This window comes from Lemur catta, chromosome 1, assembly GCF_020740605.2.
Source record: "Lemur catta isolate mLemCat1 chromosome 1, mLemCat1.pri, whole genome shotgun sequence".
Lineage (NCBI taxonomy): Eukaryota > Metazoa > Chordata > Mammalia > Primates > Lemuridae > Lemur > Lemur catta.
The window spans coordinates 117,425,793-117,438,233 of NC_059128.1; the positions used below are offsets into that span (position 1 = coordinate 117,425,793).

The 12,441-nt window shown below is 37.8% G+C and overlaps 1 pseudogene; it reads right to left on the reverse strand.

Moving 5' to 3' along the window:
- Positions 1 to 3,470: 3,470 nt before the first annotated feature.
- LOC123637895 lies at positions 3,471 to 4,087 on the reverse strand (annotated as a pseudogene).
- Positions 4,088 to 12,441: the final 8,354 nt, after the last annotated feature.

The window sequence follows — 12,441 nt, forward strand, 5'->3', positions numbered from 1 at the left end:
AGTTAAATTGTTGTGTCTTTACTGGATTTATCATAAATATTCATTCACAATTACTAAGCTATGCAGACATGATATAGACCAAAGAATTAACGTTGCTTAAAAGGCATAAACCACAATGAATAGAACTGGAGTGTAACCGTAGAATGCAACTCTCATAAGATTAGAAATGGAACCATGACCTGATGTTAATAGTAAGTCAGAACAGCTGCTACCTGTAAATTAGTTTAAGAATAGAATAAGATAAGGAAATACTAACACTCTGTCAGCATAGTAAATGGCTCAATCTCCTAGTTATTAAGGAAGTCGTAGTAAAATAGCAATTATCTGGAGAAATTTATGAATTTATGGTTTTAAATTTATTTAACAAATTCAGCTCTGTAACACAATGCCAGGCATTATTTTAGGCACTTTACCATTATTACTACATTAATTCTCATAACAATCTGAGGATGGGATACTTTTTATCCCCACTATACAGATAAGACAATTTAAACACAGAGCTTGAAAAACCTGATGAAAACACACATCTAGTAAATGGTGGAGCTGAAATATGAACCCAGGTAATTCCGCTCTAGTGTGTTTTTAACCACCGCACTATCCTAAGAGGAAAAGTAGACTCTGACACCTTGCTTTTAGGAGTATAAACAGCTACAACTTTTAAAGAAAGGAATATTACAGTGTATATGAAAATCTAAAATTCACACATCTTTTTGCCCAGAAATATTACTATTTTGGGGAATTTATCTCTACAGAAGTAATGGACCAAATATTAGGATGCTGTACAACATTGAGTATAGTGGCAAAAAAATAAATAAAATAATGAAAATAAAACAAACCAAATATACATAGATACACACACATACTCCACCTCAGAAATAAGCAGGATGATTAAGAATAGGTAAATTTTGAATAAATTGTAATATATCCATTCTAGAGAACCATGTGTCTCTTGAAGTAAAGCAGTTTGATATAAATGTATACCCCAAGGAATCATTAATAATATATAATTCAGGCCAAGAAAAAAAGCAAACATTATTCTGGAAAGTACTATTCAATATAATCTCATTTTTACATAAAACAAGACACTATCTGTACATACATGTTTGTGCTTGTGCTATTCACGATTGCAGGTAAAAAGTGTGTGACAATGCATACTACACCGTTACACTGATCGCCTTAAAGAACCGGAACTGAAGAAAAAGATATTAATCAATGAACAGTATTAGCTAAAGTGCATCGAGCACTGAACATGCGTCAGACACTGCTCTAAAGAAACCAAAATGCATAACAAAGATGAGGGCAATAATCAGCGAATCATGGATAAAAACCCAAAACCATAGAGATGATTAGCAAAGATAAAAGAGGCTTCTTTAAAAAAGATAATAAAACAGAATAATCTGTGTCAAGACTAATTAGAAAAAGACAAATTAGAAATAAGTCTAATATAGAATGAATTAGAAAAAATAAATCCAGACACAATAGAAATTAATAAAATTATAAAAATATTTTATGATAATTTGTGCACCAATAAATATTAATGAATTGAAAAGTTTATACCACAAGGCAAGATTTTTATAAATACAATTTTGGAGAGACTAACAGCTAAAAAATGTTGATAGGAGAACTTTCCCCAAAATAACCCAAGTCCAGATAGTTTTACACACGTATTCTATCAGACTTTTAAGAGGCAGGTGATATCTATTTTTATCTTTTATAAGTTGTTCCAGAAAAAGTCAGAGAAAGTTTCCCAGAGAACTTTAGAAAGACAACATAAACTTAATTCCAAAATCAGATGGCACAACACAACCAGCCACATTTACAAATTTCTTTTTTTTTATTTTAGAAGAAGGTGTTTCCATTTACATTAACGGAACCAAGACTTAACAACCCAGCATATTTAAACAACAAACTGATGAAAATACTCACTTTTTAAAACATAATACCATTCTCTCTCTCTTTCTCTTCCATTCTTAAACATAAATCAGTCTTCACTTTCTACTTAAATTGCAATGAGCAACCCCACAAACTAGGTATTTGAAAATCAGTGGGCAAACTAAAATTGTTAAATCCAAACTTCTTTAAACCAAGTTATTTCTTAAATGTCACACATATTGTCAACCACCCACTGACTCAATATTTCACTACAGAGAGTAGCACCTATTTTAAAACAATGTGAGAAACTAAAAAAAAAAAAAAAACAAAAACTTGAGGGTTTGATGTGAAAAATATTGCAAGATGGAGTCTATCAACCAGAAACCACCTATTCTAGTTGCTACACTCCTAATGCACTCTTAATTTCAAAATATAGGAATAATTTTTTAAAAATCCAACACAGCAAATACCTAAGTATCTAGATGTGTAACAGTTCAGCTCACAGGTTTGACTCAAGACTTTGAACTTATTACTTGGAAAGATTAAGATTTTGGACCCAATTAATCAAAAATCCACTGACAAACCCATAATGCAGTTTGTGTTAATCGGCTGTGCAAATCAACCAGGTAACAGCAGTCAGATGATTCTCATCTCAGTCCAACAGAAGCAGCAATAAAATTAGAAAGTAATATTTCTTTTTAGTAATTAGATACTCAATATAACAGCACTGGGATAAAATGAAGAGAATTTCTTATTTCAGCTTCTTGTTCAATAAACTTGTTCCTCATTTTTAGATGAGGATAAAGGTATCACAACCAAATATGGGAAACTGCTTTCTCTTTATTTAGACTTTCGGGACAAAACTAACTTTGGTCACATATTATCTAAAAAAAAAACAGAACCAATTTTACATGCTTTTAAATAGATAGAACTAAATGACTACAGAATTAACTTCTTCTGTAAAAACTGGCCAAATTTTATCAAAAACCTAACAAAATGTAATTCAAATTATATAAAGACTGCTTGGGCTCATAGCATCTCAGATGTATGACAGTGTTTACTCCATCCTAATAGGTGTGAAAGTACTTGCTCTCATGTTGCTTTGGTCCAAAGAGAAGAGCTGAGTAAGAGGAAACTAATCTTTTGCAGAAATATCCATGATGAATAGTTCTACTATAACAAAGGATAATTAAAGAATATTTCTCATGAACATATCACAGTATCAAATTTTTATAAGAGAAAAATATGAAGGAACAAAAATGATAAAACTGCTACCACAAACAAAAAGAAGGGTCTCCCCCATAACTGCATCCGAAGGGGTAAAAAGGTGAGACTAGAGGACTGATGATGCTAATATGAAAGGAAGTTGAGTACTGTATTTATTTCTTATTTTGTACAACTCTTACTCTTTACAAAAAGGTTATAGTCAGGCCCATAAAAGTGTAACCAATGGCATTTGAAAGCAAACACTCTTTGTAATTATTTAAAAGGGCCTTTTTAAAAATTATAATACAAAGGTCTGTGCTCTATAAGCAGTCCTCCACCGTGCATCACAACAATAAGGCTTACTTTTAATACAAAGACTAAGTGTTTGGGAGTTAGGAACCACTGGATTTAACAAACACCATTTTATAGTTGCTTTTTGCATCTTTTTTGTTTTGGGATCCTCCACCTCATCAGGGTGCTCAGCAGCTCGGAGTTCTTCGCAGATTCTTTTCTCTGACTCTGAATCACTTTCAGAGTCATCTGGACTTTCAGGATCAGGTGAATCATCATCATCATCGTCATCATCTCCAGCCACATCACCTTCTCCATCATGATCTACCTCACTGAAGCCAAATCCACAATGTCGCCGATATCTTCCTGATAATTTACTTGTCCATACTTTGCTGATATTGAGACTCCAGTTCTTCATTAATTTTCTTGTCTTCTTCCTCCGTTCGGAAGTGCGATGTTGATTTTTGATCTCCAGTAACAAGACGACCAGTCTGTTCTTTCTTTCCTGCACCCATCAGTCTCAAGAACTTTTGTTTTCTCTCTTCATTACCCGTCTGCCGCCTCCGATTGCTAGATCCAAGATCGCCGTCTGGGGACGCTGAACGCTTCGCCCGTGGGGGTGAGACTCTCTGGCGGCGCTCATGGTTGTCGGGGTCCCGGCGAGAAATGCCGGACCCACCCACGGGGCTCCGCCGAGACACCAGCAGCCTGCAATCTGCCACCGGCCCAAGCAGCGCCACTCCGAGCGCCCGTATCTACAAATGTTAATAAAATCTCATGTAATCTAATCTGTACTAAATCCAACTATAAGTCTCCTATAGTTGTCCATTATGATGAAATGGCGATTCAGGATGGTTTAGCATCAGAAAATCTATTATATAACTGGCATTATTAAGGACTAAAGAAAAATTTACAAAGTTTTCTCAATAGGTTTGAAACCATCATTTGATAATATCCACTACCTACTTTGATGACAAAAAAGTGCTCTCAGATGAGTCAGAAATTTAGGGAAATAACTCAACCTGATAAAAACCACGTGTAAACAAATATACAAAAAATAATTCGGAGAAAACATTACATCTATTGCATTTTATGTTTTCATCAAGATCAGAAATGATCCTCACAGGGTAACCCAGGGACTGCTGAGCACAGGCCCGGAGTGTGGCTGGCGCGGTGCAAGCAGGGCGAGCGGGTAAGTGATGGGAGCCGCAGTCACTGGAAAGGAGCGGGAAGCGGCATGTAATCGAATAGTGACCACAGTGGCGCATGTCACCCCGGCTCGCGGCTTCCGTGGTCCTGTGCACGCTACCTATTCCTGTCCCTGGCCTTGACTGCGCTCTCTCCTACGGTTCTACCACAAATGCCCAGCGGGCCTGGACGCTGCCGAGCCTCCTTTCTTCAACCCAAGTCTCTTCCAAATTCCCTGGCTGGGTCAGTGAAACCGCCGCTGTCTTTCCATGGAACTGAAGATGGAAATCTGGAATTTCCAAATGGTCCCTTTTCTCACAGGTCCACATACAATCAAAGGACCGGTTTATATCTCTGATCTTTTTCCTTTCTGCTCCTAATGTCACTACACTAACTTAGATAACTATAGAATAGGATATTTATGACACCATGGCAACAACCATTTAATTGTTAGAGGTTAAAAAGAAAAGAACAAATACACAAAACAGGTAGCAAATGCTAGGGTTAACACAAGAATTAGTAGGAACAGAGAAAGAGCAGTGTCAGAATCAACTCATCCACTCCAGGTGATAACTGAGGAATTCTGAACTTCATAGGGATTCAGAACAGTACATACCACATTAATGCTGCACACAAATCTATTTCACAGTTCCTTATTGCGTTAATATAAATTTGAAGTACTTCATTAACAGTAAGTACATGAATAAATGCAAAATGGGGAATTTTTAATTTAACTATGTAGAATTAATGTTTTTAGTAGTGAATAGTGGGGTGGAGGATTACTTTAAATGACACAACAAAATGGTGGCTCAGTTGGTTAAAATGAATTCATCATGAAAAAGGAAAGTAATAGAAAAGATAACACAAATGATTACACTTCCTGCACAAAATCAAAAGAATCAAGTTAACCCATTGTCCAGGCTACCTCTTAATCGGGCTATTCTTCAATAACGGTGATTCTCTGACATATATACTTCCAAGTGTTTGCATATGGCACTCCCTTCCTTTGGACTTTCTCATCTTTTTCTGCTCTTTATTATTATAAAATCTTACTAAGCTAAAGTAACTCCTCTTTGGAAAGATCTGTTTGTGGAAAACTTTATATTCTCAGAAATAAAAATATATGTAATGTACATGACATAGAAAACAGTGATACATAATATGGGAAAAATAAAATGCAGGTGGAGACATGGATTGTTGGGTTGAGTATGGGGAAAGATATTGCAACTTTAAATCAAATGTGATTCCACACCTGTTGGAATGTCTACTATCAAAAAAAAAAAGCTGTGTGTTGGTGAGGATGAGGAGAAAAGGGAACATCTGTATGCTGTTGATAGGAAAATGTGCAGCTACAATGGAAAACAGTATGGAGATTCCTCAAAAAATTAAAAATAGAACTACCATAGGACCAAATAATTCTAATTCTGGGAATGTTTCCAAAGGAATTGAAACCAGGATTTTGAAAAGATCTACTCTTTAACGCTCATTGCAACATTATTCACAAAAGCCAAAATATAAACAAATTATCCATCGGCAAATGAATAGATAAAGAAAATGTCACACATACACACACACACACACACACGCACACACCCCACTGTGGAATCTTAGCCTTAAAAAAAGAAGGAAATCTTACCATTTGCCCTTTGCAGCATGGCTAACCCTGGAGGACATTGTACTAGATAGAACCAGCCAGACACATGGCAAATACTACGTGACACCACAGAGATGAGGAATTTAAAACAGTCAAACTCATAGAATCAGGCAATAGAATGGTGGTTGCCAGAGGCTGGGGGCAGGGAAAATGGGCAGTTATTAGTCAAAGGATGCAAAGTTATACAAGATGAGTAAGTCCTAGAGTTCCACTGTGTAGCATGGGGCCCATACTAACAATACTGTATGGAATACTTAACAAAATGCTGCAAGGGTAGATCTTATGCTAACTGTTCTTATCACAAAATAATAATAGTAACAAAATAATAATAAATAAAGATAAAAAGGGAGGGAGGAAAATTTTGAAGGTGATAGAAATGCTTATGGCATGAATTGTGATGATGGTTTTATGCGTATAAACTTACCTCCAAACTCATCGATTTGCACACATTGAATATGTACAGCTTTTTGCACATCAATCAGGCCTCAATAAATGTATTTGTTTTTAAAAAAATCAATAAGGTAGTCTGGAAAAGCTTCACAAAGAAGGTGACATTTGAAATGCAATTATTGGTGTATTTTTCATATCTCCATCCCAAATTAAAGAATAAATTATAACATATATTTAAATCACCAAGTGTGAGTTGTTATTCAAAAGAACTTATGCTTGAACAAAGGTAATTTTGACTACAGTATATTTAGGATCCTCATTTCTTTGGTATAATTGATGTATTTTAAACATACAAACTACAAATACTATTCTGAAAAATAAATACAGTTGAAATAGATCAAAACTCTACAGTAACTCTTACATATACACTTAGAATGTTTTTAATGGACCATGTTTAATTTCTTGTTTGGGCTTGTCATTAGCTATAGCAAAATAATTTTGCAAACTCCCAAGATAATGTAGGTATACAGAGAGTCCACAAGGGCCATTAAAAATGCCCTGGATGATTTTATTTGTCAGCATAAAGATCAGCCAGGACGGTTGTTAAACTATTAAATAAATTAGTGAGAAGCACAGAGAAAACTCAAGACAACCAGAAATTTATTATGGATTCCCTGTGCTTTGTAGATTTGAGTTTAACGTAATGAATGGGCAGAGGGCATCTTATAGAATTATTCGGTCTGGTTTTTATATCTCATCATATTGAATTTGAAATCTCAGCATATACCCCGTTTATCTCTTAAGATTTTAGCAATAACCACTTCCCACTTCCAATATTGCTTGCTGCTCTATGAGCTTACATTGAGTAAAATAATCCCACTTGCCCTTATGTTTATCCACAATCAGGTCAGAAGGAAGCAGTTAAAAGGCAACACTAAAAAACATAACTATTTTACCACTGAGTGGAAAAGGAATTGTTTCCTGCTTCAATGGCTACATAAGGTTCCTTGGTTTTCCATGAAAAACAAAATACTGGGTTTGGGAATATAAATTTCATACCAGTATGGGCTCTGGTGAACCCTAGCTTCACCACGTATTAATACAATATTGGCCAAATTATTTACAATTTTTGTATCTTTATCTATAAATGGATATAATACTATAATAGTAATTACTACATCGGTTATAGAGAGGCGTCATAGAGCGACTGTATGGAAAGCCTGGCACAGAGCAAGCACTAGATGCATGTCGCTCTGCCTCCCCCTCCGGCCCCCTTTCCCTCCTCCTCCGGCTCCTCCTCCAGCTCCTCCCTCCTCCTCCCTCTCCCTCTCCCTCTGCTCCGGCTCCTCCCTCCTCCTCCCTCTCTCTCTGCTCCGGCTCCTCCCCCCTCCCTCTCCCTCTGCTCCGGCTCCTCCCTCCTCCTCCCTCTCCCTCTGCTCCGGCTCCTCCCTCCTCCTCCCTCTCCCTCTGCTCCGGCTCCTCCCCCTCCCCCTCCTCCCTCTCCCTCTGCTCCAGCTCCTCCCCCCTCCTCCCTCTCCCTCTCCTCTGGCTCCTCCCCCCTCCCTCTCCCTCTGCTCCGGCTCCTCCCTCCTCCTCCCTCTCCCTCTGCTCCGGCTCCTCCCTCCTCCTCCCTCTCCCTCTGCTCCGGCTCCTCCCCCTCCCCCTCCTCCCTCTCCCTCTGCTCCAGCTCCTCCCCCCTCCTCCCTCTCCCTCTCCTCTGGCTCCTCCCCCCTCCCTCTCTCTCTGCTCCGGCTCCTCCCTCCTCCTCCCTCTCCCTCTGCTCCGGCTCCTCCCTCCTCCCTCTCCCTCTGCTCCGGCTTCCCCCCCCCCCATAACCATCGCACAATCATCCTGAAGACCGACTCACGGAGAAGGAACTCCTGCGCGTTCTCGACCCATACAGATGACTTGGTGGCTGTCATCGCTTCCAGTTTCTTCCCAAGAAAATACAAAATACGGAGAGTTCAGAAATAGACACAGGAACTGTTACAGCGAATGACCTGTGTAAGCTGAGCTTGCGACCAAGTGGCTCTGACGGCGGAACGGGTGGAGGCGTTCTATCATGTCCTTTCAGATACTTCAGTTTTCCAAACGGCAAATCTTAAACTCATGCGACAACCTCTCACATGTCTAGCATGTGAGAATATTGGCCCAGATTTGTTTTTGTTTTCCCTTCCATTTGGGGGAGCAAGATACTCTAAGACATTCAGTGGGGAATGGTCTACTTTTTCTTTTAATTTTGAAAAACGGGAGACAGTTGTCCCTATTAAGGAGGAAAAAGAGAAAAACGACTGTGACATTGGACGGGCCCCTGGAGGGTGTTTTGATTTCTAAAGGGATCACAGCTTACACAGAGCAGCCCCATGCCTAACAGAACAATAGTAACAAGGCAAAGACAACCTAGAAAAAGCGAACATTAAAATACGACCTTCTTTACAGAACCGGGAAGCGAGAGCCCGTGCGGGGCAGCGGCGAGAGCTCCGGGCGCTGCAGGACCGCGGTCCCCGCCCCGCTCCAGCCGCGGCTCCCAGCAGCCAGGCACGCAGCCCAAGGGCCCTGAGGCCCGATCAGAAACGGATGGCTTGCGACAAGGGTCTACACTGAAATGCCAACCGCAGACAGAAATGTATTTACACCTGTGATGACAAATATAAAATAATGGAGAAGCCAGGCCTAGAAATGAAAGATTATGTGCCTCATATTTAAGGAACTGAAATAAAAAAGCAAAAGCCAATGTGCAAGCCAATATAGTATCTGCCACGTCTGCAGGATAAGTAAGAGAAAATTTATACTTTGGAAGTAAATATTTTTTAACCTCTACTTGGTATTTGCCAAGTTTTCATTACGGATGTAATTTTTTTTTTATTTTGTTAGGCTAGTACTAAAGTCTGTATATTATCAGTCTCTTGTATAGAAATGTTTGCCAAAATATCTGCAGGCTGATCATCTGTTAAATAGGATACAGATTAATATATCAATTTATATCAGTCAATCAGTGTCTATATATACCTATATCTATATGTGCATGCCTGTGTGTAACCATAACAGAGCTTGTTTTACCATAAGAACTCTATGAGGATTTTGAAAACAGGTGAAATTATTTTTCTTTCTTTAAAATCATAGTTAAATATTACTAATTTTATAACACTTCATATTTTACATAACATGCTAATCCAACACGACCTTGATCTTTAATTTTTTTCACTCATTACCAAACCATATTGTCAATAGCTACATTGTTTAAAATCAATGTTAACAATAAGTATACTGACATCATGTGTGTAGTCATTTGTCCATATCTTCAGCATGGGAATTGAGTGTGTGAGAAACCATAATTAATCCTGAGTTATGCTGCATCAGTCACCTCTGATGCACAGGCACAAAGTCAGCATCTACTTTCTTTTCATTAGGAGTTCCTTTTTTTTTTTTTTTTTTTTCCATTCTAAATTTCTCTCCCTCAGGACCTTCTCACTCTTAATTTGCATTAGGAATTCCTCCGAAAGGATCTACTTAGTAGGGCCTCACAGAGTATTTATGGAAGATCTTTAGCAGCTAATTTAGGCTTTCCTAAAGCAGTCACAATGTTACAGGAAGGTTTTTTAATACAAAATTTGTGAGGAAACGTGCACAGCTATATCTTATCTATTTTTTTCTTTCTTTGCCAAGAAGAAAAATTCCAATGTGATTAATCATTGAAATATTTAATAATACAACTGCATTTGACTAACATAAAAACTGCTTTTCTAAATACAAGTTCTCTACTCAAAACTAACATCGGTTTTATGCAAAACTGGGTCATTTCTATTCCTAAGATATTGCATATCTAAGTATTCCCAAATGAAATGCCTTTTCCTTTAATCCAGTTTCTGTTTTCCTTGTTCATAACCTTATTCAAACACCCCATTTACCACCACCAATAACAACAAAACCAACCAAACATTTTGCTATTTACTCTAAATTTTATTATTCTTCTATTCACTAACTCACTGTTCTTTCAATATTTCAATGCTCCTTCTTGTCTATTTACATTGCTATTAACTGGAATTCCAGCATTCAATAAATATTTGCTGAATGAATGAAAGAACACAAGATGTTTTGCTTGTATATAATTATATTCTACCTGATTTTTCACTCAAAATGGTAATTTCATTACATTATTACTTTTAAAACTGATTGTAATGAGTATATAAGCCACATGGCATTGTTTAGCACCACATGGTCAAACTACCTCCTTCCCTGCTACCAGACGACTCCCAAAGTCACTGCCCTGTTAACAGGTACTGCAGGAATCTGAAATATGTTAAACAATGAAGCTCAGGAAAATTATCTCAATTTGCTGCACTAGTGAGAGTTGACAGATTGCAGGGCAATGAATTCGATTCCGCATATGGATTAAAAATATATATATGCCTACTGAAGGAAAACGTTATAGTCATGATATTGTAGTCATGCTGAAATCTTTCAACTGGAGGTGTTCATGCTTTGATAATTCTTAGGTATTTTTATTAATATCTTCCAGTATTCAAATATGATTTCTGAAATTTTCAAAAAAATGTCAGTGTGATTCTCAGATTGTGGATGCTTCTGCAAACCTTTGTTAACTTTCTTTGTGGAAACTGAAGCTAATCCCAATGGTTGTCTTTAAATGGCTTACAGAATGGTACTTATGTTTCACAGAAAAAAAAATGTAATTAAATGATCAAAATGCCTGCAACAAACCATTTATAGGAAGTGTGCTGTCTTCACTTTCGTTTTCATTTCTTACAATCTTTCCTAATTAAAATGGCAACTATTCTGTGTCTCTGGGGCCCAGAAAAAATACTCTGAAGCATCATCTTCTAACTCCTGCTTGTAACATTTTCCCAGTAGGCACTTTGTTGCAGAAATACCAATGAGTAATCACTCTGAGGATGATGCTGTGAGGATAAATTTGATCAAGATACCAATTCTGAAGGCTGTAGCAACCAGAAGTAATTTTTCTGATGCTGACTAATGAAAAAGAAAGCAGAAGATGTATTAACTGTGCCAAATTCATTGATTTCTATTTCACAAGCAAACACAAATATGAACATTTCTGGGTTGATTAAACAGCGTTTCAGTGAGAGAGCAACAACAGAGAGATCCTCCTCAGGGTAGGAGCTCTTACGTCTTTGCACCATATCATCTGCTTATACACAGCAGCTTGAGGTTGTGTTTAAAACTAAAAGAAGCTTAAACACAAATTTTGAATAAATTATAGGTATGAACTTGATTATTGAAATCCAGAGTAATAAACCATCAAAGTATGGTGCAATCCTTCAGCGCTTACACTGTTCCTCTTGGCTAGCTCATTCCCGCACACAGCTTTGAATCTCTCCTCTGTGAAGACATCATCTAAATTTTATCTCCCATTGCATTTGAAATCTAGCGCTGCATTTCTACCTGCTTAATAAATATGTCTTCTCTCATATTCCACGGAGATCTCAACATCAGCATATCTCTCAAATCTCATTCATTCAAGGCCCTTCATTCCTTTAAATTGAAATACTGAATTTGTAATCAGTGGTAGGCTCTCTATTCAGTGCCTAACTACTGAAATTAAAATACTACCCTCTTGCTTCAAGACTAAAGCAGATGAGTTTGGGCTAGGAGAAGGAGCTCAGGATGAGCTTCCAGGAGTTAGCAAAGCCTTCAGAAGAGAGATAGGTGAGCACAGGTGTGCTAGGTCCCAGGCACGGACACAGGGCTAAGGCATGGATCCCTGAGACAGAACACACAACGCGGTGACTGTAAGAATGTCTGTATTCATTATAGGGAGTGGAGGGGGAGTAGAAAGGAATGAGGCTGGAAGGGCGGCTAGG